Here is a 12,199-nt window from a genome sequence, read left to right as displayed (position 1 = left end):
AAAATGAAATTGATGATAAAATGAACATGAAATGATGATGAAACAAAAAAGTGATGGGACAAAAGGACAATGGGGTCGACAAATTTTGATTGCCACTGGAAATAGGGAAAGGTGGGTAGGGTCGGGCAATTTAGCCTCCTGTGGCGGAACCCTATGGTTCCTACTCCGGGAGAATACCACAGTAGGGTTCTTTAACGTGCGAGGAACGTGGCATCTTTCCCAACATGGTGCACCACTATGGTTTGCGGTCAGGTTTTCCATATTATAGCCTGACAACCCCAGCATGTAACACGCCAGGGGTTCCCTATTCCACCACCTGGGGCACACATCCCAGTTGCTCTGTGGGCAGAGCGCCCTAGCTCCCGGCTAAGGTTCTGAGCACTATTTAGTCGCCTTTTACGACAAGCTTAGCGCTGCTGCAGGCCTGTTCTTTTAACACCCGGACCTGCACGGGGCCAAATTTGTTGGCAAATAAACAACTAAATGAACAATCGACAATTTAATGATAGATTCACAATTTTCAAAACTTTATAACTTTATTATTTTATATCAAATTTGGTCCTGTAAAATGTTTCTTATGGACAAAATAATTCATAAATGTACATTTGTACCTGTATTTTGTACATTTACATGTATTTACAAATTTTAAAACTCTTTTACTTGAAATATAAATTTATAATGATAATTACATGTACATAATTATCATTATACTCATTTAACATACATGTGTATGTTATTTAGGCTCTCTAGATTGTTTCAATTTAGATACAATACATATAATTCATATTTTGTATGTGAAATCACTTTTACTTGGAAAATAAATTTGTAATGATAATCATATGTAAACCTTTATTTGCATTTAAAATTGTAATTATAATTTTATACTCATTTAGTTTAATTTTTGAACATAAATTTTAAAGTTCCATGGATAAAAAGTGTTGAATAGGGAACCAAAAGAATTGTTCACATGTACATGTAAATTTCAAATGTATAGCAAAAATATAGAAAAACAGTCATAAACATATCTAGGCACAGTTTTCAATTACAACAGCAATTTCAATATTGCAAGAAAGTGTATAGTAGATCAAGCCCAAAAAGCTCTTTTTGCTCTCTATAGGAAACTAAGAAACATTCCACTGCCACTAGATTTACAGTTGAAGTTATTTGATACTTTGATATCACCAATACTGTTATATTCCTCTGAGGTCTGGGGTTTTGAAAATAAGCAAAACATTGAAAAGGTGCATCTTAAATTTGGTAAAAATATCCTTAAGCTGAGAAACAGCACTCCAAATTTTATGTTTATGGAGATTTGGGTAGAATTCCACATGAAATATTTGTTAAAGTAAGAATGGTTAGCTTTTGGGCAAGAACTATGCAAAAAAGAACAAAACTGTCAAATCTAATGCTTCGGCTTATGATAAGTTTGCTTGACAATAATCCAACCAAATTTAGATGGGTAAACTAGGTTAAATCTATTTTGGATGATACGGGTCTTAGTTACTTATGAAACAAACATGTTAAAGTAAATATTAACTGGTTTAAGGTCACAGTTAAACAGACATTATGTGATCAATTCTATCAATCTTGGTTTTCATAAATGGACAACATATCTCGTGGTGAACACTATTCCACTTTTAATCATGAATTCAGAATTGAAACATATCTTCTTCTATTGTCCCCAGCAGAACATATTCATTTGACAAAATTAAGATGTTCAACTTAAAAACTACCCGTAGAAACTGGGAGGTGGTCTAGAGTCCCACGGAGTCAAAGAATATGTAATCTTTGTAAAGAAGGGGTGGGAGATGAATTTCACATATTCTTCCAGTGTAATAATCCAACAGTTAAGTATTTAAGATCTTGTTATATCCCAGATTACCATACAAAGCAACTGAATATGAGTAAATTTGGTGGGTCATTGTGTATCTGTAATGTTTAATTATACAAAAGAGTGTATGCTTTTTTACGAAAAATTGCTAGTATCATCTGTAATGTTCAATTATACAAAAGAGTGTGCTTTTTTACGAAAAAGTTGCTAATATCATATGAAAGTGAATGTGTTAAAATATAAATGTGAATCTGTATGTATTCACATAGTTTATGATATTGACTGTTCTGTGTATTGTTCTTATTTTCATGTATGTACATGTTTTTATTTGTTTTTGTTGTCCTCTTGTACACCTACTGTGTCCAAGGCTATCAATAAAATCTCTTGTCAAAATCTCTTGTATCTTAAAAAATGAAAAAGTTGCGGATTTAATGTTGATGCCCCATGCCACTGAGGCACTCACTGATTTTTTGAAAACCAAAACCAAAGCACAGGTACATTGTAAGTGATAACATCAGGAAGAACTCTCGTAGTAGAGAACAACCACATTTTGACTTTACTTGGGAAGTGGATACAAGGGGACCAATTATTACTCAATCATAAAATCATGACAAAACAAATGTTTGCCAAATTGTATTTCAGGACTTCTGCAGTAATTTTATTTCTTCATTTATTTGACTTTTTCCATATGACAATATGTAGTATTTGATATTGAAAATGTAGCTACATTTACATGTACCTACAAACTGTATATGTACAAATGTAGCTGCCATCAGTGTAAAACTTTAATTCATTACAGTTCACAAGTATAACATGAACAGGATTGGTTATCAATTGCATTAATCATACCAAGTTTTCTCCAGTACCCAAATCACATTTTCAACAGATATTCATTATTATTGAACTTAAAGATTTCAAAATTGATCAAGATATAGTGTAATCATGTTTTATTCATTCCACATCCTGAAAATTTGTAGATATTTCTGAATTTTTTCGCTGTTTTCATTTACCTGCATATACAAAATGTAATATTTTTTTTTAATTATTCAGTGTATACACAAAAAAATGTATCTACATGTACATGTACAAGTACAGTGTATATACTGAAAGATTATGTTATTGTGCAAGTCATAAATATCTAAACTAATCTGTTAAATGTTCATGAAAATTAAATTTTAAAAAAGGAATTTCCTTTTCTTACCTACTTAATCGCTATTTTGTAATTAGAGATATAAATTTACAGCGCCTATGGGCGCTACCATGATTGTTTTAACTGTGATGTCACATTTAAAGTGACAGTCTGTTTGTTAAGTGAAAGTACATTTTGTAAATACATGTAGGTAATTGATTCTATGCCAGAAGAAAGTGCAAATTTTAATTGGGACTTTTCCTCTATAATTTCAACCCATAATATACAGGAGGTTGAGGCACAAAGCGTAAGCAAATGTTAGACAACACTGACAAACAGGGGAATTTGCAGCTAGAAGACTAATGTGTACTTCTGAAGAGTGTATGTGTTGCTGGAAAAAAAAATTGTTAAATATTTCTCTTTGATCATTTGTGCAATCATAAGCTTGACATGTTCTGGTGATCAGAAAAAGACGATCGCAGAAATACAGTACAGCTCGCAGCGTAGTCTGATAAATACCTGGCGTACCTCCAATACGTGGTATGCCAGGTATGAATCCTTCCAAATTGGTTCTGTTATTTGTAATGCAACTCACTAATTGATAAATTGTATTTACAGAATATTCTTTGTTTACATATTAATATGCAGTATTTGCATCAGTACCAAACCAACTTAGTGACATCACAAGCTAATCGGAAGCTTTCAGAAAAAAAAATAGTCTGCTTATAACCTTCCTTCAGAAAGATTGCTATCCACATATAATTCAAAGATTTTTTAAAATCATAGTACTCATGTACTATATCAATTTGTATCGATTGTTCAAATTTTTACACCTAAAATAATAGTCAAATTGCAAATACATGGAATACATGGATAGTACAGAGATCGAATTCAAATGTGACACAAGCTTATTGTAATAAATATTTATTATTGAACTCTCTGTTTTTAATTTTAATTTCACCATTCTGATTACAAAGGACATTTAAAAAACACACACCAAAATTCTTGATGCATCGTAGCAGTGTGCCAGTTCATGTAATATTTAAGTTCTATATCGGTTTCCATGGAACACCTAGATGAATGAACACAAAACTCTACAACATAGTGCATATTAGAACTACAAACTGCTAGTTGGCCACTCCCAGTTTTTAAGTTTTCAGATCTTTATTCAATTTATCTGCCCCTCACCTTTGATTTTCAGCTCAGATATTATTCATGGGCTAGTTATGTACTTTCAGTATTTTTTACAATTCAGTTTATTCTAGACTTACATGTTTGCAGCCTTTATTACCATAGAAAGGCCTTCGATACAGTTTGGAGAGAGGGTCTCTTCTACATTTTACTTAAACATGAAATCGCATATATGATTTTTTAAATTATATATTCAATGTATCCAAATACAAGATGCAGAATAAAATTTCCAGATGGTCTTAGTAAATATTTCCCTTCCACTTATGATGTAAAACAAGGCGATGTACTTAGTCCTACCTTATTTAATCTTTTTATAAATGGGCTTTCTGATGAACTAGATAAAAGTTGTACTGATCCAATTTCAATTTCTGACTTAAAAATAACTTCTCTGATGCTCTGATGTATGCAGATGATATAATAGTGTTATCAGAAACACCTGAGGGTCAAACACCTGAGGGTCTACAAAAATCTATTAATGCTGTTAATAACTTTTGAATAGATTGGAAACTCAAAATCAACAAAGAGAAGTCCAAGATAATAGTTTTTAATTCAAATGGTAAAACATTCCATAACCATTTCAAAATAGATACAGAGACACTTGAAACAGTTAAGTCTTATTGTTACCTTGGTATTTTATTTAATTATACTGTTAACCTCAACCTATCTAAAACACATTTAATGGAAAAGGGAAAGAAATAAAAAAATAAAGTCTTTGTCATTAGACAACCCCTGTAAGTTAATGGAGAAATTATTTGATATTTTAATAGTTCCTGTTATTTTATATGGAAGTGAGGTCTGGGAGCTGCTAAAAATTACAAAGACTCAGACCCAAATGAACATTTACACCTAAAATTTGTAAAATAATTCTCGGGGTTCACTGCAAGGCAACAGATATCGCCTGTTTATCTGAACTAAATAGGATACCTTTACACCTCAAAGTTAAATAAAATATTCTGAAGTTTTTAGTACACATACTTAACTCTCCCAAATCCCTGGTTCATACTATTTTTAACAAAGTTAAAGAAAGTAGTGTATGGATGTCTCACATCAAAAATATGTTGAATAATTTAGGATTCAGCTACCTAAATCTAAACATAAAAATCATTGAATCTCACATTAACAGAATTGAGCAAAGAATGCTTGACCAAACTAAACAAAATATCATTAATGTCATATCAGCAAGTGAAAAACTAACATTTTTCCGAAAAACACATTTACCATTTAAATGACCTGAATATGTAGACATTTGTAAAAATAAATCTGATAGATCCATTCTTTGTAAATTCCGTATTAGTGCCCATTCTTTAGCAATAGAAATGGGGAGATATTGCAAAATAGATAAAAATAATAAAACTAATTCATGTAAAAATGGTGATATTGAAGATGAACACCACTTTTTCTCAATATGTTCCCACTATAACCTACATGTACAAAGAAACAAATTAATAGAAAAACTAAATAAAGTTGATAATCTTGTATTCTCCAATTCATTTTTTACAATGAAAGAAATAGTTTCCCTATTAAACAGTCGCCTATTCAATGTAATCAAACTAATTACAAAATTTATGAAAGAATGTTTTGAAATCAGAATAAATACATAAATTTATTAAACTGTATACCACTGTTGCACCTTGATCAAATTATTGTTCATATTAATATGTCATATTACTTTTATTTGCACTTTGTTTTGTGTTGCATTATTCCATAACCGTTTAATGTAAATGTGTTTGTGTTGATAAATACTGTCTATTGTCTATTGTATTGTAAATCAATGTATATATAGTTGTGTTTTGCTGATGTCCTTTTGATACTTAGTTTTCGTCATTTTATAATAAATGGCCTTTTTCAATTCATATTTTGTGTTGTGTCTTTTTATGAACACCAAACAAAGCAGATGTTATTCAAAGAGGGAAGGTGACAAAAATTCAATTTATCAACCTCCAGGTCAAAACTGTCTGTATAATCATTCAAAATTAAGCCACAATCACTGAAATAAATCATATTATTCTTAATTACATGTTCCTCTAAACTAGCTACATTTCTCAGTTGATTAGCTTTATAGCTCAAGTGCTACAAGTTATTCCACAGATGCCTATGTGTCATGTAAAAACGCTGGATACCTAGTTCCAGACACACATACATTAACATTAACAATAAAGTCTTAGAATACATGTATATTTTCACCAATCGTGTTTGGTGCAGGAAACATTTGCCATGCACTTTTAAGGCCCTGGAGCACCTACAGCTTTATTATAACATACACATGGCTAAAATAGCCAGATAGAATGATTATTGCAAAAACCAACAACACCAGACCACAAAAAAATGACACAATTCCCAAGAAAGGCATAATCGAAATTTCTATGGCATCGTCTATGCAAAATTTTATTTTTACTTGTCTGATCACAGCTTCTGATGTCACAAGGTATCTGAAGATAGTTATTCCAATTGGTACTCAGCTCACATATTTCCATTATATAATTGATAACTATTTATAATCTTGCAGGGTTTTCATTTCTAGCTAAGGATAATATGGTTTTTATGCTTCTAAAAATAAACTTGAATATATCAACAATGAATGACTTGTTTATTTGGATAAATGCATAGAAATAAACAGGTACTAATAAGAGGATAGAGGTAAACTATTTTCCATTGAATCATGGTTAATACAAACCAAAGTAATCAGTATATTAGGTTCGCAGATAAAGTTGTTTATTAGGTTTGTTTCTTGGCATTAATAACATAGAATTAAATTTCATATATTAGAAATACCTATAAAGTGGACCTTACTATCTGCATCTGAACTTTAGTGGGGTATGCCAATGGAACTATTTTCCTGCGGTAGTGTATGATAACTTCAGATGTTATCAGGTTTACAAATCTGAAGGCTCTGGCGACTGCTATATCAATTCTGATCTTCGATCTACATTGATAAAAAGCGCATTTTGCATTAAAGGTTATTTATTTTTGTTTCCACGGGTATGATTTTTCATAAGAGCCTAACTTAATGCAAAGGTGGTCTTAGCAGGTTTCCCTGAATTCCTTTTTGGGATTCCAAAAGGGATTAGATTCCCCGTAATATCAACAGACAGATGGGATATTGTATAGAAACATAAAATATAGTGTCACACACCCCAATGTGCTATAGTATAGTTAAGTACTAACTTTAAAAGGTTTGTTTGATATGAAAAAAAAAAAAAGATATTTTTTATATCTTTTTCCAATTTGTTTTAAACAGTAATCAAGGCAACCAAGGTTCTAGCGGACAAAGAACATTAAGTAACTAAAATAATACATACATGTACAAAGTAAAAAAAGCAAATGAGCTACACAAACTCAACCAAAAACTGGGAGCATGGACCAAGTGCACCGATGGGGGTAAGCATCCTCTGCTTTTCTAGAAACACCCGCTGAGTTGCTCATAAAAAGTCAAGTCCAGGGTAGACGAAAGAGGAAAGGAAAACTATGACATGATGAATAAATCAGTTTGTGCTGTGTGATAGTAATGAGAATATTATTAAAGATCAGACCATGGTACATGTAGCAGCAAATTTTAATGATTTTTTTGGAAATGTGAAAAGATATAGGAAATAGCAGCTGTAAGGTAGATCAAGATCATCCAAGTGTCAGTAGTATATATGAAAATTGTAAACAAGAAGGTACATGTAAATTGTACTTTCATGATATTAGTAATGATTTTGTAGAGAAACAAATAAATAAAATCAATGTCAACAAAGCCACTGGCGAAGATGGTATTTCAGTACATGTTTTAAAATTAGTTACATATGTAAGTCTGTTATTGTGGAACCCATTACAGTTATGATAGATAAATCTTTTGAAGAAGCTTTTTTTCCAAATAAGTTAAAGGAAGCTCAGGTAGTCCCCTACATAAAAAGAACTGTATAGTATACTGCCAGTGGTATCGAAGTTCTTCAAGAGGGCCATATACCAGAAGCTCAGACATTTTGAAAACATTTTTCATAAGTCATTGTCTGCCTTTAGACTGGGGTATGGCTGTAATACAACACTCTAAATAATTGAGGACTAGAAACAAGCAGTCGATAAAAACCTCTATGTTGCTCCTGTGCTTATGGATCTGCGGAAAGCCTTTGATTGCCTACCACATGATCTTTTGTTATTAAAACTACAAGCGTATGGGCTGTCTTCAAGTGCTTTAAGGCTGGTTTCAAGTTTCTTACATGTATCAGAACAAAAACAATGTGTACATGTAAAACTTGGTGTAAATTTTAGTACATGGAAAGATATCTATAAAGGAGTACCCCAAGGGTCTATACTAGGACCAGTATTATTCAATATATTTTTAAATGACATTTTTAACTTTGTGAATGAAAGTACCTTATATAATTATGCAGATGATAATACTTTGTCACAATTAGGAATAGACCTAGAAGGATTAGTCAAAACTCTTGAAAAGGAAAGTAAAATGTTGATAAATGGTTTGGAGATAATCAAATGAAAGCTAATCCTGACAAATTTCAGGCAAATGCCATAGGGAAAAAGACTAAAAATGGGGATATAAAATTCAATCTAGACAATAATAAAATTAAATATGAGGTCAAACTCCTGGGTGTGACAATAGACTATCAACTTATATATGATAAACATGTATCTGAAATATGTAAAAAAAAGCCAAATGTACTGAAACATATTGGAAAACATTTAACAAAATTGGGAAGGCTAACTACATACATGTACAAAAGAAATACCACAGGTAAAAACAACAAAATTTAGACTACACTTATTCAGATAAGGAGGAGCCACATTATGGAATGAGCTGCCTGACAATGTCTGAAAAAAAAAAAAAACCAGCCTTAACAAGTTGTACAATTCAAGAGTTTAATTAATAACTGGAATGGCAGCTTATGCAAGTGTGGCTCCTGCAGATCTTGTTAACTTGGCTCAATCATCTGTATCCCTATAGCTTAGCTTTATCTCTAGTATGTTCTTAATATTTATTTTTCACAGTTATTTTACTCAGTTATTTATTAATATAACCACTAGCCAGTGTTCATTACATTAAGCTTTAAGCTTGCTTGTTTTAGTTCATCAATGTGCTTTTTATGTAGTGCTTTAACAGTGCATGTGCTTAAATTTGTCAGAATTTTAAATGATATATGTATTGCATGCGTCTAATTATAATAAATATATATAATCCCTTTTGGGATATATATTATTCCAAATATATATAAATGACTTCCCAGAATACTTACAACACAGTACATTAAGACTATTTGCAGACGATAGCATCATCTACAAAAATCTTAAAGATGCACGTAAACTTTAACTAGATCTAAACGTGAAATGGGAAAAAGACTGGTTAATGTTGTTTCACCCTGACAAATGTTCAATCATTAGAATTTCATCAAAAAAGAAACCAGTTGACCATGATTACATCCTTCATGGGCATACACTGAAAACAGAAACATCAACTAAATACCTAGGAATAATTATTATACCTCAGTATATTAACAACAATACAAAATTTTCTACAGTAAAATTGCTATTTTTCTCCTTTTTCACTGTTTGACTATTGAGCAGTCCATAGTTTTCAGACTATTGACCGGCAATGTCAACCGCTTTTGCGGATTTTTAGTTCCGTCATCGGATTGGACAAAAGTTGTATATTTATTCGGAACGTTCGGACTTCATCCTCTCTTAATGAAAACCCCTAGATTATCACGTCTGCTCGTTTTGTCTGCTGAATCAGTCAATAAGTATGCTATAATCACAGTGTGGGAAACCACCGCTCGCCAGCTCACCAAATACGAGTAGATGTATATTTTGGCAAGTTCTCATTAGCTTACACTCATCAATTTAACTATGCATATTTTTGTTGTTGAATGTTGAAGGTCATTAAAAAACAAACGCAACAAATAAAAGTAAATGCTTTTACCAAACCCTGTTGGGAAAATTTCAACACAGCTTTCTCCATTAAGAACTTTTGAGATTACATTAGCTTGTTCTTCTTTCAGTTCTACCTTAAAATCATTTTTAAATTTATCACTGTACCAAGCTTTGACCCTTTTGGAATCCATATCCATTATAGACACAATGTCATGACAATAAAGAGGGGGGTGAATTACATGCAAGATGAAATGTTTTTTTATGAATGAAACTACAACTTATTTTCATTACATTGATGAAATATGGTCGTATATAATTATATTTTTATTGTAAATACTAGAAGTCCGTTAAAAACAACGATTACAATGAAAAACCGGCGGCATCTTAGTTGTAAACAATAACACATGTTTTGTCGAAATGCGGTCTATTTTTATTCGTCACGTGACCGAAAAACAGGATCTCGCTTAAACCAATATGACGGCGATAAAGAGGCGGCCCCTACGTATTATCTGTTATTTTGAGCTACAATAAGAAAAATATGACTATTCATATATGCTTATTCAGGTAATGTGGTTGAAAAATGTTTAACAAAACGAAACAACTGTGTGTTGACAGCCTGCGAAGCACATAGCCACGATACGAAGGGAAAATAGGTGCGATAGATCAAGGTCATCGTAATCGCAATTTTTTTAGGAGTAAAATTCGTAGCTCTACATCACAAAATCAAAAAAAAAAAAAGATCAAGAGCTACGATTTTGCAGCTAAAACGCTAGGTACACTTGACAATATATTTTCCATCACTTACATTATAAGTTCTTTTTTAAATTTAAGCGGTAGCCACGCATGCAAACGGCAAATAATTGTCAGTATAATGACGGAGTGCGGAAATCTGAAGATAAACAGACAGAATTATGTATCTGTATATCTGTATGTATGCACGACTTCTGTGTACTTCTATGTGTTGTTTTGTTATGCAAGTCGGAATAAAAGCTCTACAGAGCTTATGTTTTTTTTTGTAATTAATGGTAAAATTTCAAAAGTTTAAAGAGATTCCGTTTTACTGTTCAAAAAGCTGAGTGAAATGCAAAGACATTGTGAAATAAACTTTCAAAAAATTCGAATGTCGTACCTTTGTCGTCCATCTTGAAAATGCCCGGATTAATGGATGGAGCTCCGCCGAAGGTAAGTGCTTTTACCCCGAGATATTCCGCATGTCTACTTACTTCCGGTTAGCCGTTGGGTCTGCAGGAGGATATTTCTCTTGCTCAACGGTGACCAGACGTCCTCCGCCTAATCACGACCTCTTTTAATACGCAAAATATAGTTCGGTGCAAATGATAATGAAAGTAGGGAAAAGATAAACATAACAGTATACACTGTATACAATAATAGCAATAACAACAAAACATGCAGATAATAAAAAAAAAGAAAAACAATATAGTTTTTAGAGACAAACAGAAGCTGTGCTTGTAGCTCAACCTGAAATATATTACTGAATGATAATATCATTTGTTGGCTGATTACGCAAGATTAGCCTGTTAAGTGCAGCTCCACAGTTGGATTTTATTTGACTTTTATAACATACCTTGTTAATTTTCAACTTTCTCAATTGACTATAAAAATATACAAATAGATTTTACATTTATTTACCAATGATCCATTTGAAAATACATACATATATAACATTGGGTTACCCATGGTACCCTATTGAAACATACATATTGATATAACATTGGGTTATCAATGGTCCCCTATAGCAACATACATATAGATATAACATTGGTTACCCATGGTACCCTATAGAAACATACATCTAAAGGAAACAATGGGTTACCAATAGTCCCCTACAGGAACATACATATTTATATAACGTTGGGTTACCCATGGTCCCCTATAGGAACATACATATATACATATAACATTGGTTGACCTTTGGTACCCTATATGAACAAACATATATAGATATATAACACAGGGTTACCCATGGTCCCCTATAAGAATATACTTATAGATATAATATTGGGTTACCCATGGTCCCCTACAGGAACAAACATATACAGATATAACATTGGGTGACCATTGATCCCCTATGGGAACATACATATGGATATAACATTGAGTTACCCATGGTCTCCTATAGGAACATAATTATATAGAAATAACATCGGGTTGCCCATGGTCCC

At 32.1% G+C, this 12,199-nt stretch overlaps 1 protein-coding gene across 10 annotated transcripts in view; it reads right to left on the bottom strand.

Moving 5' to 3' along the window:
• LOC148606859 (E3 ubiquitin-protein ligase Bre1-like) overlaps positions 1-11,238 on the bottom strand; it is a 79,377-nt gene extending 68,139 nt beyond the window's left edge. For 3 of the 10 annotated variants that reach the window (XM_088545605.1, XM_088545609.1, XM_088545615.1), the window contains exon 1: positions 9,383-9,582. The gene's annotated coding sequence lies outside the window, so the exon portion shown is untranslated. Of the gene's footprint in view, positions 1-6,923; positions 7,075-9,382; positions 9,583-11,145 lie in introns of those variants that run through there. The other 7 variants (XM_088545606.1, XM_088545608.1, XM_088545607.1 and 4 more) reach the window with 7 other exon arrangements.
• Between the last annotated feature and the right edge of the window lie 961 nt (positions 11,239-12,199).

Source organism: Perna viridis, chromosome 9 (assembly GCF_037379345.1).
Source record: "Perna viridis isolate PV_CMFRI_1.1 ecotype Kerala chromosome 9, ASM3737934v1, whole genome shotgun sequence".
In the NCBI taxonomy this organism is placed as follows: Eukaryota; Metazoa; Mollusca; class Bivalvia; order Mytilida; family Mytilidae; genus Perna; species Perna viridis.
Note: the sequence above shows the minus strand (reverse complement) of the source record. Positions and strands in the feature narration are given on the sequence as shown.